Below are 17,072 nucleotides of genomic sequence, written 5' to 3' on the forward strand. Positions count from 1 at the left end.
GACCAGATAATTCTTGGTTGTGGGAATGTTTAGGATGCATAGGATGTTTAATCGCATCCCTGGCCTCTACTCACTGGATTCCAGGCTCATCTGTTCAACTGCAACAATCAACAATGTTGCTAAATGTCCTCTGGCAGACAAAACTGCAGCCCCACCGCCCTCCCCACAAGGTAGCAATTTTGTCTACTCTAGAGCAAAGGAGATAAACCAATTCTATTTAAAAAAAAAAATCATTTAAAAATATTTTCAGTCTCATGCATATAATCTAGGTTTTATTTGTTTTCCTCTTTAATTTCAAGGACAGTATAGTGCTGATTGACATCTTTTATTTGCTGAACCCTGGTAAACCTTTTCCTTGTCCCACAGGGACCCCAAATCTCCTGATTGAGAGTCAGAGGCTAGCAGAACAAATATTTCACTCTGGTTGATGTTTCCATGACACAAATTAATATTTTATATATCATCTGCCACAGTGGTTTTACCAAACATCTAAAAAAAGGATTTATAGTACAAAATTAAGTAGTTAAAATATTTCTGGTGAGAAGGAGGCGGTTTCTCATTTGTTGGGGCTTCTATATATGTTTGCGAGGATTGAGGGGTACGTGGGGGAAAAACAGAACAGGCCATGGCAGCCACGGAGGAAGAGGATGGGGCCCCTCCGAAGGGCCAAATCGTGAGCGGGGCGGGGCGGGCTCAACCTTCGAATGTAATATATGTCTGGAGACTGCTCGGGAAGCTGTGGTCAGTGTGTGTGGCCACCTGTGCTGTTGGCCTTGTCTTCATCAGTGGTTGGAGACACAGCCAGAGCGGCAAGAGTGCCCACTGTGTAAAGCTGGGATCAGCAGAGAAAAGGTTGTCCCCCTTTATGGGCAAGGGAGCCAGAAGCTCCAGGATCCCAGATTGAAAACTCCACCCCGACACCAGTGCCAACGACCAGCTCCAGAGAGCAGAGGGGGATTCCAGCCATTTGGTGATACTGGGGGATTTCACTTCTCATTTGGTGTTGGTGCTTTTCCCTTTGGATTTCTCACCACCATCTTCAATACCCACGAGCCATTCCATCGGGGTGCTGGTGTGGATCTGGGACAGGGTTACCCAGCCTCCAGCTGGAAGGACTCCCTCTTCCTGTTTCTTGCCATTTTCTTCTTTTTCTAGCTGCTCACTATTCGAGCTGTGTCTCCTTTCTGCCCTCCGCCAGCCAGAGGAGAATCAGTATTGGGGGTCCCTGCTGACCTTTCCTTACTTCTGGACCTTCCCCTCAGCCCCTCCATTTCTGTTGGCTAAGGCCAACCCTGGCCATTTTCCAGGAGGGTGTGGGAGGAGTGACATCTGTGCATAGGATGGGAGAAGCATGTGCTCTGAACTGCTCACTCAGTAGCATCATATCTCCCAGCTGTGGGAGAGGAGAAGGGACTGAAGAAAACATCTATTTCTCCTCTCTCCTCATCCTTTGCTTTCCCCGATTTCTTGATTTGATGTTGAAAGGTGGGCAAGGATCCCTCTGACTCTCCCCCAGTTTCCCCTTTTTGATTTAATTTAATTTGTCTTTCCCCAGTGTGTGATATGGGTTCTGACTTTAGTGCTTCCTTCCCCTCACTACCTCCTTTCTTACAAACTCAATAAACAAGGAAATGTAAAAAACAAAAACAAAAACAACAGCAAAAAAAAAACATTTCTAAGATTTTGGCCAGTGCAATTATTGACTTTTAAAAAATTCTGCATGTATGTGTAGAATTCACTTAAAAAATAACCAAAAATAACAGCTGTATGGCTATCTCCAGCTAATTCTCATATGAGCTACACCTTTTCTATTCTCTCACTTTGGACTCAGTTATCAGATTGTTTACACTTTGAATCTAAAACTGTCTTTATTACTCCATGGTACTGATCTATCACATTTTACCTCCTTTACTTTCTACCTTTTGCTCTTGCTACTATGACAGAGGCAGAATGATTTTGAGAGCCAGCCCACATAACTCTTGGTCAAACCAAGCTGTATTTGTTTTAATGTGATACACTCTCATGTAGATAGACTTCTAGGAACGACATATATCATTTTGGTCCATCTTAAAGCAGTTGTTTTCCATCCTATATCTATGTGCTTAGTAGCTTTACAATTAATTTATGATACATTTTGGAGTAAAGGAGAAAGCAATTTGCAAAAGGAATACAACTTTAGGTTTAATGAAAATAATGTGCAATCAATCAATAGTATTGAGAGAGAGAGAGAGAAAACTGAAACTGTTGTGAATATATACTGGTCTAGTTCATTTTAATGTTCCTATTATAAATGTCTGGGTTTGCACATTACTATAAACAGGAATTTAAATCACTGCAGTTAGTTTAATGGTATAAACAAAACATTAATAGGAACAACAAAATTAGGAGCAATAACGCATTTTCTAACAAGGTATTTATCCTGCCATATTCTAAAAACCCAAACATAACTAACCTGATAGCATAATTCTTGAAGCAGACATTATACCAAAGACTAATTATTTTTCTATAAAAATATTGTTACAGGATTAAGTTTTAAAAGGGCATTTCCATTATAAAATGAAGCTAATTAAAATTATACATACAAATTGGTAGAGATTAAAATTTTGTTTCTGAGCCCTTATTCATTTTGAGAATTCCAATATCTTGTACAATTTCAGGTGCATAGCTGGTACTTAATAAATTTGCATTCAAAGAGTAAAGGAATTAAATTTTGCAGAATAATATGTGTACTAAATAGAGTAATGAGAAAAGAAGACATACATTATAGTTTTGAAGTGTGCCTGCACAAATTGTGTTCAATAAATGCTTATAATCAAGGCTGAAAATGTTACAGAGAAGGTGAAGAGAGAAAGCAGAGTATTGACGAAGAGTTTACCACGTGGAGTAGGCCCATAATGAGTTCAGCTTCCTGATAATCACACCATTGTGTACCCGCTGCCTTTGAGTGGGGACAGGATCCAGTGATTCAGTTCTAATGAATGGAATATGGCATTGAGGTATGTCACTTCTGAGATTAGGTCACAAAAGATTGTGTCTTTCATCTTGCTTGTAATCCCTCTGGCTCTTCTCACTTGCTTACTTAGATGAAGTCAGGCACTGTGTTTTGAGCTGCTACATGGAGAGACCCGTGTGAAAATGAACCAAGAGTGGCATCCAGCAAGAGCCAGGGAGGAACTGAGGCCCTGAGTTCAACAGATCTGATTCTTGACAACAACCATGTGCATGAATTGAAAGTGTTTCCTTCCTCAGTAGAGACGTGGGATGACTACAGCTCAGCCAACACATCAGTTGCAGCCTGTGAGGGACCTGTAGTCAGAAGACCCAAGTAAGTCGTGCCTGGATTCCTGACCCATAGAAACCATGAGGTAACAAATGTTCTTTTAAGCTGTTGAAGTGGAGGGTAATTTGTTATGTAGCAATATATTTCAAAAGAAGGAACAACCCTCACTATCACCACTAACAAATAATTTTTGCTTTGTATAAGACAATTACAATTCTGAGGTCAGTAAACTAGCTAACTCACTTCACCTAGAGGTGATACTTTAAAAAAAATAAATTAATAAAAATAACATTGTTTTTCTCGCAATCACTAACTTATGAGTTTTATCTAAAATCTTGCAAAGAGTCAGAGCAGAAGAAGGTAGAACTCTGAGATTTAGAACAGGGGTACGAGTGGTTGTAATAAATGGAAATAATGTAGGGAAGGGAAAAAGGACTGGTGCAAAGTCTGGCTTACTGGTGAGTTTATCGCCTAAACCATTGCTGAGCACTTGCTGTAACCCTCATCATCGTGCAAAGCTCTGTGAAAATAAAAATTAATGAAACTTGCTCTTTCATCTCCAGAGTTTATGTGTTTATATGTATGTGTGTGTGTGTGTGTGTGTGTGTGTGTGTGTGTGTATGTGTGTGTGTGTGTGTATGTGTTTATATCTTCAATAAGATAGGCCCTTGTAATTCCACCATCCGTAGTCACTGGCTGGGTCCACCGGTCCTTGAGAATGATGTTAGCACAAAAAGCTGAGGTAGATCCTGACCTGAAAGGGTTAACAGGTGGAGGCTGCCAACTAACTAACTGCAAAGTTTGCAGCTGAGTATAGTTATCTCTTTAAAGGAGACCTAATTCTTCACAGTGGAGAATTAAGGAAGGCTCTCTAACACATGGTGCACTTGTGTGTACATGGCTCTCTAACACATTGAGCTCAGAAGTTTGGAAGACTAGGAATGAATGAGGAAATGGAGCAGGGGAACTGCATGTTCAAAGGCACAGAAGCTGGAGAAAGTATCCTGTGTGGCTGGGAAAGGCTGGAGAGAAAAATGCTTTTGGAAAAACAACTAGATTTGAGTATAGAGGCAGGCAGGTGCCGGATAACAGAAGCCCATGTGCCTCATATAGTTAAAAGTTCAACTTTAACTCTTTTGCTGCATTAATTAATTTCGCGGTTTTTTTAATTTGTTTTCAAAATGTGTCAGTTAGCCACAGAAATACAAAAAGTTGATAGTTTGACTATTTTATGAATTTAATAACAATTTGAGTTTCTTTGCATATAAATGACATTATTTTATGTATAAAAATTCCCCATTGTTATTCATCCTTGGAAAACACAAAAAATATAGAAAAATATGCATCTGCTTTTCTAAACTTCCTTTCTGCAAGTTTCCATCTGCAGTCAGAATACGGAAATATTCATTCGGATATATCCAACCATTGCAGCAAAAGGGTTAAAGCTATAATGATAGTAAAGGATTGAGGATTTTGATCAGAGAATTATAATAATCAGATTGACATTTTTATAAAGCTGTTGTTTTGAACCAACATAAAAAACATAGCCAGTACATGGTAGATTGCTGAACTCACGCACTATAACATTTTTGTTCCATGATAATATGTCTGATGTACAGTAATTATGGTATGACATTGATTTTCACTGGGACTGATAATTGGATATATTGACTTCTAAAGGTGGATGACAGTCTTGGAAGTCCACTTCAAGTTTGTAGGATGATAGGCTATTTAGTGATCAAACTAGATCTGGCCAGTTCCTCTGATTTGCTTTATATCGAAAGATCTAATAGAAAAAGATTTGAACTTTGTGTACTAATGGGCTTTAGACCTAGAATTACCTGAATAACTGTGAGGGATTTGGGAGTAGACAACAAAGGTAAGACTTCAAGGATGGACAACAGGATCATAGGAGAAAAATCACTATCAATGACTTCTCACATGGCACAGTGGGCTGCACATACTCAGAAAGAGCCTGGATATACTCTTATGAAGGAGGCAGGGAAGCTATATTGGAAGTTACCTGCCTCTCTGAGAATACCTCTGTGCCCTGGGGAAGAGAAAGCTCTGTGAAATACAAAACACTGTTTCACCAACAGATCCAGACATGCTGTGGATGTACCCCATGTGTGATAGAGAGCTTTGAAATGACACCCAGTTATACCAGCCTTCCAGATGTCATGCCCCGTACAATCTCAAGTTGATCACAGACTGTATCTAGTTACCTGTTTCTAATAACTATAATTCGGCAAAACTGACAGGATGTCAGTTCTTAGATGAAGCTGTAAAGACCGTGACTTCTCTATGCCTTGCATTAGGTTGGTGGAAAAGTAATTGCGGTTTAAAAGGTTAAAAAATATTGCAAAAACCACAATGATGTTTGAACCAACCTAATACTTTCTCTCTCTGGCTCTTCTCACATTCCTGTTGTGATGAGGCTAGTTAAGTTGTGAACTACCCTGTGAATTGACCCAAGTAACAAGGAACTGAGGACTTCCTCTAGTCAACAGCTAGTAGAAAGAACTGAAATCTGCCAACAACCATGTGAGGTAGCTTGGCAGTGGATCTTTCTCCAGTCGAGCATTTGGATGATACTGTAGACCCCATGCAACACCTTACTGGCAGCCAAACGAGAAACCCAATCAGGGGACCTAGTAAAGCCATGCCTAGATTCCTGACTGCAGTTCACCAGAAGCTGTGAGATATTAAATGTGTGTTATTTTAAGCTACTAAGTTTTAGGGAAATTTGTTACTGAGCCATAGATAGCGAATACACCATCACAAAATCATTGGATAGGAAGAGGAAAATGTTTTCCCACTAGCTAGAGAGAGGTGTAAGGAATATGCAACTGAAACAGGCTTCAGGTGATGACAACAGGGAGTGAAAAGAAGCCCTAAGGATTTAGGAGATCACATCTTGGACACTTTCAGCTGAGTATAAGCAGGGTCCTTGGCTCCTAGAGTCAGGTACTTAATGGTGGCAATGTAGAGGATCCTGTGACACCTGAGCTGGAGATCTACAAGATATAGGGAGTGGCTCTAATTTTAGGTGAAATATATTTCTCCCTTCCCCTCTCCCCACTGCTCCCCTTTTCTACCCTACTAATCACACACCTTAATTAGGGACAAATTTCAGATCGTGTCATTAGGAAGATGTGAACTATAGATCTGTTACAAAATATAATCTCAGGTCTAAAATATTTCTCAAAATTGTCTATTTCTGTCCATCTCTATCACTACCAAGCTAGTCCAACCTCCTACTCTCCCCTGTCTGAACTCTTACAAAACTTTTCTAAATAGACCCACCCTTTATCCCTGGTCTAATTCATTTCACACAAAATGCTGGAACAGGAACATTTTTAATATACAAACAACATTGGGTATTTTTTTCTACATTAAACACTTCAATGACTTCCATTGCTTTTATTTAAAAAAGAAAGATAGAAAGAAAACAAAAAGTCTTTATTTGACTAAAAAGAAGCCCCATAAATGGAAGCCTTGCTTATCTTACTAGCTTCATCTGATACACATCTTTGTTATCTTCTAATTAGCTCTCAGAGTTTTTCTTTTAAATGTCACAACCTCGCTGATCATCTCGATTAGTTTAGTGTCTGTTACGACGTCTGGTTTCTGTCGTTTTTAAATAACAAACAGTTATTTTATAACATTATCTTTATACTTGAATATTAGTTAATTAGTTGTTTATTTCATCAATTAGGTATTTGTGTAAATCGTTATTTTTTCTTCCATTAGAATTTAAGCTTTATGAGGACAGAAACCATATCTGTCTTGTTTACTCTTGTATTCTCAGTGCCACCTAGCATGGTATAGTTACATATTAAATACTGAATAAATATTTGGTGAAAGAGTAGATAGAACTGGATTATAGAAAATACTTCCTCCTTTATTTCAGATTTCATTCAATGACACTCAGAATTGCCCAAACCGGAATCCTGGAACTCTATCCAAGAAGTCTCAGGCTCCTTCAATTATGGCTCTTCCATCGTGGCCACACACTCACCCAGCTCTGCTGGTTTTACTTCAGACCAAATAGTTTTCAGTCTACTTCCTCCACATCACTACTACCACTGATATCTCAACAAAAAACAATAATAACCTCTTAATTAGACTCCTAGAATTCTTTTTAATTTTACACATAAAAGAATGACTGTATAATTAGTTTGCTATGTTTCTTATTTGTGCACATTTAAAAATGTAGTTTACAATTAAAGTATTTAGTTAAATATGCTTGCAATGGATAAGTTTAAAGCTTTTAATACTCATAACACCTGGTGGGAACTATACTGGTCTTAATCCAATTTTTACCGATAAGAAAACTGATACAGGTGAATAACTTTCAAAGGGCCACACAGCTTGTAAGTGGAAGTTATTAGTGGAGTTTGGTATATTAGTGGGTTTGGAACTAACTGAAAGAGTAGAACTAGCAAGATTGAAGCCTAAAAATCTGGTCCCAAGTTCCATACTCTTAAACCACTATTTTTGCTGCCACTCACTAAATTTCACCCTTCACACATTTGGTGTAATTATCTTTCTAAAAAAATGGATGTGACTGCCATACTCCCATCCCCACTCCCATGCCCATCATTGACAATGGGACAAAAAACTAAGCTCTTTAGTGTGATAAACAGGATTTCTATATCCTGGTGTCTTTCACATTCCCTGTCCTCCTCTCTTGGCACTTCTGGTTTTCACCATGTTCTCCATCCTTACACATACTGTGTTCTTCCATGCCTTGTATATTTGTGCATGCCATTATTTTTCATGGGGAAGGCTTCCCTAAGTTTTAAGCTTGGATGCTTGGATAAATATCACTCATCCTTTTCAAGATTTAGCTTAGGTACTACCTAACACAGGTGACTTTTCCAATGGTAGGTGCCTTTCCTCTATACTTCCATTATTTCACTTTTTCTGTTATTTTAAAGCAATATTTCTGCTTATCTGTTTTCTCCTCAATAAACTGTAAACACTTGAGAGCAAGAACTGTATCTTGTATTTTGACATACAATGGCAATAATAGTGATTGACACATGACAGGCAGTCAAAAAGTAATTATCAAAGAGCACTAAGTGAGGATGGAGGAAACAGGGAAAAAAAGAATCTCTATTGATTTAGACCAAACACTGCACTTGACGTTTCAAACTTGTCATTTCATCCAGTACTTTGCAAAAAATATAACCTACCTGGTGTTAGCAGTTCTATTTTATAGATAAGGAAATAAGTATTCATTGAAATTAAATAACTTGTCCAAGCTTTTATTATTGATGGCATTCAAATATAGTTTTTACTCCATAATATAGAGCACATCCCCTGGATATTATGTATAATGTAGCTTTCCTGGAAAGATTTTATCTTTATAACAATAGCTACCATTTATGATGTAATCACCATGCGCAACATATTCTGCCAAACACATTTCTTCCATTCATTCATATTCATTCTAATAAGTGTTTATTAAGCCATGCAATATTTAAATAAGGCAGTATTCTTGTTACTGAGGATATTAGCAGTACATAAAACAGAAAAAATATCCCTGCCTCCCCCATGGAATTTACATTCAAAAGGAAAAGGACAAAGACAATAAATTAATAAATTTATGAAATATATCAATTGCTTAACAAGTGCTATGGAAAAGATGATGTGTGAATACCTGTGGGCTATGCAGGGGGGAAGTAGAAATATTACATTTGTAAGTAGGGTGGTAAGGAAGGTCTCACTCTGGTGACATTTGAGTTGGTACCGGAAAGAGATACCATATGATACCTGGCATGTGTACAGCCAGGAAGCTAATGCAACAGAAATGGGAGAAGGGGAGTGGATGCCAGTGGAGATGAAATCAGAGAAATAGGGACTAGGATTAGAGGTACAATCAGGGTGGGGCTCTGGATGGCATTCTAAGACTTTGACTGTTACTCTTATCAGTTGGAACATTATTCAGCAGAGAAGTGACACAAGCTGACATATTTTGAAAATATTACTTCACTTATTGTGTTGAGATAATACTACAAGGAGACCAGTTAGGATCATATGTCAATAATTTATGTGAGAGCCTGAAGTGGCTGAAACCGGGTGGCGATAGAGGTAGTGTGAATGAAGAATTTCTGAATATATTTCAAACAGAAAAAACTTACTATGAGTTAGATGTAGTTTGTGAGAGAAAAATGAGTGACTTGTTAAATATTACATGGTTCTTGATTCAATATATAGGATGAAAGTGTTAAAAAAATTTAATAAGACTCAATAAAGTGAAAATATTTAATGTACTTTTGTCATTTCTTTATAGTAATACACTTTTGACCTCTCAGTATTATTTGAAAAACATCTATATTAAGATTTAGTAATGTAAGTGGTCAAATTGTTATTTCAAAAAAATTTCCTCAAAATTGCCATTTCAAACCATTTAAAATGGTAATCACAATCTTCTTTCTATCTTTAATTTGTTTTGTTACTTGTATTGGTATTTATGGCACTTAGCAAAAATTTAGCCTGTCTCAAGGAAATTTGCAATCAGGAAGATTTTTTTTTCCGGAAGATTTTTTTTTTTTCCTTCCACTTTTTAACTCAGTGTTAGTGAGTCATCAAATGACTAGCAGTTGAAGCAGTCATAATACCTCTGATGGGATTGTTGAGAGACTGAAGCTACTTTCATGGCCTATGAAAGGCAGGACTTGTCATGTTTATCGCCTGAGAAAACCTTGAGTTCTTTTCAAGCAGTATACATACATAAAATTAGAATGTTAACTGAAGCTATTGAACAGTGATATAAAAATAATCATCAAGGGCACTACCATTTTTTGAGACATGTCCTTGTGTGACTGTAAAAGTGATATAATAAAACAATTCGATGTGAAACCAGAGAAGAAAAAAGGATGGAAAGCACAGTGAATGCAGTAGTAAGAAGGTGTCATGAAGATCATAAAAGTAAAGAAAATACATTTTTCATTCAGGTGGTGTGAACACCTATAAAGAACTTGAACAGACTAACAGTCCATGGCAGTGCTTCCTTAGTTATGCTTATTAGGTGATTCTAACTTAGATTCTAACTGAACTAAAGACTTCACAAGCGAAGAAATGTCAGCAGAATATAATACTATTGATCTGACATTTACTCATAAAATCATCTTCCAATAATCTTTGCTGAGGCATCCTATTCTTATTTTTATTTTTCCCAGAATGCACAGAAAAGTAAACTCAGTTAATCTCTAACATTAGAAATGCTATAGGAATCTGGCATGAACTTAACATTGCTGTTTCAACCATCCTATAAGCATTAGTTGAGTAATGTAACAAGAGAGATGACGACTATAAATAGCATCGATTATTTCTCTGGAGAGAAAAGAAGAGAGAAAGCATGGATAACAATAATCAGATTCTCTCAGCTTGGCATTCAACATCTGGTGGTGTATAAAACACATTTGAAAATTCAATGACAGTTGTCTATACTGGATAGTCATTTGTTAAATGATGTGAAAGATTCAATGATTAAAGTAACAAGTAGAAGGTGGGAAAAAAATAAGACTTATTTAAAAAAGAGTAAAAGATACTAGTAGTCAGATGAAATCTGCCTTGTCAAATACTCACTTTAGGACAACGTACAATAATAGAATGCATATTTCATTGATAAAAATATGAGTAACTGCTATTTTGGAATTGTCTTGAGGATAAGTTTTTAAACTACTCAGGAAAATGAAGAAGGTGAAAAGACAATTCCAACTAAATGATTACCAAAGGAAAGGGAGCAGAATAATGAAACCAGCTAAAGCAAATATCCTAAAGTAAGGACTGGGGATAAGTATAAATGACCAGCATTACTCTTTATTTCACTCTTCTCCCTTCAGCTACAATTCAGTGAACCACAGACCAGTAGACATAAAATTAATGGATTTTTGCTAAATAAAATAATTATTACAGTCATATTTACAAAAGTATGAAGAGCTTATTCAAGCCAAAAAGTCAACTAGTTGTTTTGATTGTTCATATTGACCAAATCTTAATAAAAATCCCTACCTGCTCAATTCTACCATAATGACACTCAATGAATTACAATCACAGAATGACCAATAACTTGAATATTTTCTTAAATGAAACCATATAAAATAAATGCTTTTAAAATTAGATTATTACCCAAAGAGTGGGATTAAAGGCAACTTTTCAGTGACTTCTGAAAAAAGTATACTCCATCCTGCAATAATAAAAATATCCCATTCTTTCCTCTATATAGAACTACTAAAGGTATAGACCGACAAATAACAGTTTATAAGTTCAGGTTACTTTCTGATATATCTAATCAACACAGCTTCCCATCTTGAGATGAGATTTTCTAAACCCTCCTTGGTTTCTATGTTGTAAGCACACAAACTTTCCACTTCAACTTTGTAAACTTTGGAGATAATAAACAGGAGGAGCCCAAATTAATACATATCTGCAAGTGCACGTGGGCATGCACACCCCTCCCACACACACACCTTTTCCTCCAGCCCCCACCCCAAACAGGGAGGCAGTGAAGAAACACATATTAGAAAGTTGACAACAGAGGTGAGAAGAATTGAAACAATGTTTTCCCTTGGCTCCCAAGCAGTCCATAGAGGAAGAGGTGATAGCCTGATGGTTACGCACATTGTAACATTCTGAGTAGGTGTTGATGTATTTTTAACTGTGCAGGGCAAAGCAGGCTGATTTACTTCAATTGGAACCAGAAACCAGCCCTAGCAGGTGTTTTGCCGCATTAAGCATATGGTCCTCAAAATGTCCATGACACCCCTACTGCTTTCATTTTTAAAGTTAGCCTATTAATAACATCTGACAGCTGGGTCAAAGCATATGCTCTTTGGCCTTATTGTGACATTTGGGCTCCTCAGGACAGCAGTTATTATTCAACCTTGAGAACTGGAATCTTGTGTCTTTTGAGCAGAGTAAAACAACCTATAAATTCTAGCCAGAAAACTTTATAAGGTTGTCTATACACTAGGTACTGGCCCGAGTAGTCAAATCCTCTTATGTGTGAAGCAAAATCAGCCATTAGAGTAGATGGAATGGCTAGATCTATAATGTTATGATTTAAGAGCTCTTGGCATGGAATGCTTCTCAATACCAATATTCCCCAAAGAGGGAAACACTATATTTATTCTCTGCCATTACATGATTAACAAATCTTCACAACTAGTTTGGGTATACAGAGGAGAAGATTAAGGAGTTTAAGGGGGAAGTCATTTAAAAAAAGGAGCATAAAAGGAGGGGTAGAGACTACAATAAAAAAAAAAAAAGATTGGTACTACTAATTGTAAAAGCTAATGCTAATCTGGGGCTCACTGTTTGAACTTTTATGCACTGGGCATTCATGGATCCATTTACTCTTCATAGCCAAAGCATACTAAATACTAAGTATGAAATGTCAACACACAGTTACTGAGAGTCAGGTCTGGTGCAAGAGTTGAACACCTGGGTTAAAGAACCAACCAAAATATTGAAAGTCAACATCCATCTCTTAAAATAGACACTGGATCAGGAAAGCTCAGAAAAAGACAAAGAGGAGCATATGGGGTGGACATAAATATATTCCTCTGTTTATGGACCAATAACCCAGAGCTGGATGCGTTGGATTCCACAAACACAAAGTAATATCAAAATCTCACTCAAAGAAAACAAAGTAAAAAAATTCTCGTAGGCACTATGCACTTATTTAGTTATTTTTCCCATTGGTGCTATTCTCTTTCAGTCTTCTCTGAATCAATTTAGGGTATTTGACAGTGAACTCTGAGCCTGCAGAAGTAGGGCCAGAGAGATCTGTGAGGAGACCAACACTTGTTTTGAGCATGGCGTTAAAAGCTGCTGGCATGATTCTACCAAACATACTCCAAACATTCCCCAGATGATAAGACACAGGATAAGCATGTGAATCCTTCCTATTGTAGGAATAAGAGCAATAAAATATGAATGTTATGAGAATATTTTGATGCTCAGGCCAGACTTTCTGCCAAGTTATCTCCTGAAGGAGCTTTCTGAAATGCGTTTTGAGGATTGCAAAATCTTGGAATACCCTGACCATCAAGTAGTAGGAATAAAGCCAGAATTAAAACTACTGAAATTCAGGGAGAAAAACAACTGTGTTGCCTTTCTTGGAAGTTGAAGTTGGTGCTGGAGTCCAGAGCAATTGCAGTTGAGACCATAGTTGTAGCTATGAACCAGGGCAAAACAACAGCAGAGGCATCTTTTTCAACGGAGCGTATGTGTTTCCCTTGCTTGGAACAATACCAGGTTCACTGACCATTTCCAAAGTAGTACTCCCCACTGAAACATAAAGTTGTGTTTGTGTTTTCAAACATAAATATGTAGAATTTCATTCAAGCAACAACTCAGTTCCTGGAGCCCCAGAAGTGAATGAGCACATGATTGTCTGACATTCCATCCCTCCCTCTCCACCTTGAGGGAGAGTTTGCTGTATTTCCTTAGTGACTTGGAAATAAATGCAAGTGATGGTATCTAGCTCTAAACTGGCAACAGAAATTTGCATTTTATCACTAGGCTTCTTAGAGAAAGTTTAACTAAATTTCTCTCCATTTGCCTGTGTATCAGGTGGGGGGATAAGTGTTGAAACGTGTCATTTACTTTAATAACTGTAACATATACATACAAAACTGGTTTAATTTTTAATTGAGACATTGGACCCATAAGAAAAAAATCTATAAGTCATTAAAAAACCACTGTAGTATGGCAAATGTTTTAACCCTGATCTTCAGAGGTACACATTATAATAATTTTTTGTTTTTGTTTTCTTGTTTTTCAGAATAGTTAGTAACACAATTTGTCAGTCAAGCATCTTTGCTCCCAGTAGCATCTGCTCTCCATGTAGTGAAACTGACTTACAATGAATCTGAGGGAGCAATGTGCTCCTGTTGACAGGTATTGAGTACTTTGTTAATTTTTTTTAAGTATGTTTACCTACAATTGGAGTAATCCTTGGGAGATACAGAATTTGAAATACCATGTAATTTTAATAGCAATATTTTTTTTCTTCCCCTCTGGTGAGCCCTCCCCCATTTCTACACCAAAGATGCTGTACAGTATTTATTTCTCATTTCATTCTGATTTGTATTTTACATGACATCAGTTATTTATCCAAGCTGAAAATAATGTGCTTAAATTTTTTAAGCAAGGGTAGTATTTAAAATTGTTTTAAGCACTGACATTATTTTCTCTAATCTTTAAAAGCCATAGGATGTTTTCTTTGTTGTTGTTGTTTTTTCACTCCACATTGCAAAGTGACTGAGGTTATGTAACATTGATCTTTTTCTCTTAGAAATATTTTTAAATGAAATGCTAGTGTGCAAACGCAAGTGATTAGTATAACTATTGCTTCGGGAAAGAAGATACCCAATGAGGAAAGGTAAGATCAGCAAGAGAAATGTTTACCAGCTCCTAGTGAAATGGCACCCATAAAAAGAAAAGATCATATACAATGAGGAGAAATATGTTCTCTGACAGCATGCCTCAGTGTCCTCACTGTACTTGTCTGGTAAACACACCATTTCTGAGTGTCTGATATAGTAGAAGCTTGTATGAACTGTGACAAGGGTTAGTCATATCAATTATCAATTTATGTGGGCCTATCACCTGTGGAGATTTCCAAAGTCACACATAAGCCCTCTTTTGTCTCTATTTTGATATGAACACCAGTCACCATCCCTTTAATGAATCTTATTACTTATCTAGAGAGTATAGTGTACACCAGTTCTTTAGTGAGTTGGGACACTTAACATACAGTAAAAATATCTTACCCTTTCCAAGACATGTTGAGGCCATCTCAAGATCCATTTTCACCAAAGTAAGTTTTTGAAAAGTGGGCATTGTTATCCAGCTGCAAAGGTCACAGCTGTTCATAATGTGAAGGGAAAAATCTGAAGTCACCACCAGCACCTGCTCCTTTGTCCCCTTAAAACCTCTCCAACTCTTTTCTCAATTATTGTGTCAGATCACAGGAATCAGCTGTTTTAGGAAAGCAGGGGGAGAAGTTCTATAATGGGAAAGACTAGAAAGCAGGATGCTGGCAGTGTCTTTGTTTACATCATTGAAACCCACCAAATCCAGAATTTTCAAGGAAACATTATAAAATGCATGAAATGCCATATATCTTGTTCCTGACCACCAGTAATTGTCCTTTGGCAAGAAAAATGGAGACTCTATTATGAATTAATATGGCAGAAGTCCCTTACATTTTATCCCTCCAGCTTTGCCTTTTATAGGAGGAAGGACACAAGTATCAGGTGGAAAATGCTTCTAAAATGAAAATACGTAGAATTTTATTCAAGCAACAACCCAGTTCCTGGAGCCCCAGAACTGAATGAGTACATGACTATCTGTCTTCGCAGCCTTCACTATCCACTCTGGATGTTGATTCTAGCTGCATGGTCTGTAGTTTCTAATTTGGACTTCACCATTCATTCGCTGAAACTAGAGGCAGTTTTCTTAACTTTTCATATATCTCCACTATATGAAAAATGGGAAAAGTAATTATACTTCCTTATGTTTTTTTGTCATTAGTAAATGAAAATAGAATGTAAAAATATTAGCACAATATCTGACACATAATAAGGTCTTGATAAACCAAGCAAGGTTAGCAGTTACTCTCATTATTCTCAAGTCGGTATGTCACTCTGCCCTCCCACGACATACTATTGTTCTATGCCCCTTTCTTTTCTTCCACTGTGTTCAAACAGTGCTTTGTTTGCATTTCTTCCCACCTCACTTAATTTTCTTCTCTGACTCCAATCTCAATCCAGTTAATTGCTAGCATCTTTCAGCTCTTGGTTCAGTTAACACTTTTCAACTGAGTCCTCCCTGACTCTTGAAACTCAGATTCTTTGGTTATTTATTCTCAAAGGACTCAATTGTTCTTTTCAGAGTCAAATTCGTAGTGTGTTTGTTCACTTCATGTTTGTTTCATTCACATGTCATTAAGCTCCATGAAAGTCAGAACACTGTATTTTCTTGCTCACCATTGTATTCCCAATGCCTGGAAAGCTGCTTGACTCACAGCAAGGAGCTCCTCAATTTTAAGTAAGAATAATCAATTAAGAAGAGATCCAAGATGACAAAGTAGAACACTGTGCCTGAATCCTTCCATAAACACATTAAAATTACAACTGAATTATACAACAAACAACCTGGAGAACCACCTAAAGTCTACCCAAACAGAAGTTCTATAACTAATACAAAGAAGCCATGTTGAGACTGGTAGGAGGGGTAGAGACACAGAATCAACCCTGAACCTCACTGTGGCTGATGAGAATCAGAAAGGATTTCTCAGCCAAGGAGGTTCCCCCGGGAAGAATGAGGGACCCGAGCTCCCCACACCAGACTCCCGGGAATAGGAACTGGAAGTAGATGTCGGGAATAGGAGCCTCTTAAATGGCCTGTGTACAGACTCACTCACTCGCAGGCACTCACCTTGGGCTCCAGCGGAGGGATGGTGACTCAGGGGGCCTCGGAGACATATGGGGCGAGGGAGAACTGGAGGACAGTCTGCATTTTCCCTGTGAGTGGTCCTCCTTTCTTGCAGCCGGTAGGTGGAAACCATCTTTCCTCTGTTGAGCCCGCCTCCACAGGACAAATCTGAATCTGATTGGTCTGGGGAGCTCTGCTGCTCTGCCCTGCTGAGTCAATGGGACCCTATTGCACTCAACTTGCGCAACCTTAGAGGCACTTCCTCCACAAGCAGCCAGCCCTGCCTGGATTGCTCTTTTTCCTGGAAAACTATTAGACTCCACCAGCCCCAGGC

The 17,072-nt window shown here is 37.7% G+C and overlaps 1 pseudogene; it reads left to right on the plus strand.

Annotated features, from left to right (window-relative positions):
* The first annotated feature begins 625 nt into the window (after window positions 1-625).
* Window positions 626-1,284, plus strand: LOC109457923 (E3 ubiquitin-protein ligase RNF5 pseudogene; annotated as a pseudogene).
* The last annotated feature ends 15,788 nt before the right edge of the window (window positions 1,285-17,072 follow it).

This window comes from Rhinolophus sinicus, chromosome 17 (genome assembly GCF_057876585.1).
Source record: "Rhinolophus sinicus isolate RSI-liver-muscle chromosome 17, RSI-T2T, whole genome shotgun sequence".
Lineage (NCBI taxonomy): Eukaryota > Metazoa > Chordata > Mammalia > Chiroptera > Rhinolophidae > Rhinolophus > Rhinolophus sinicus.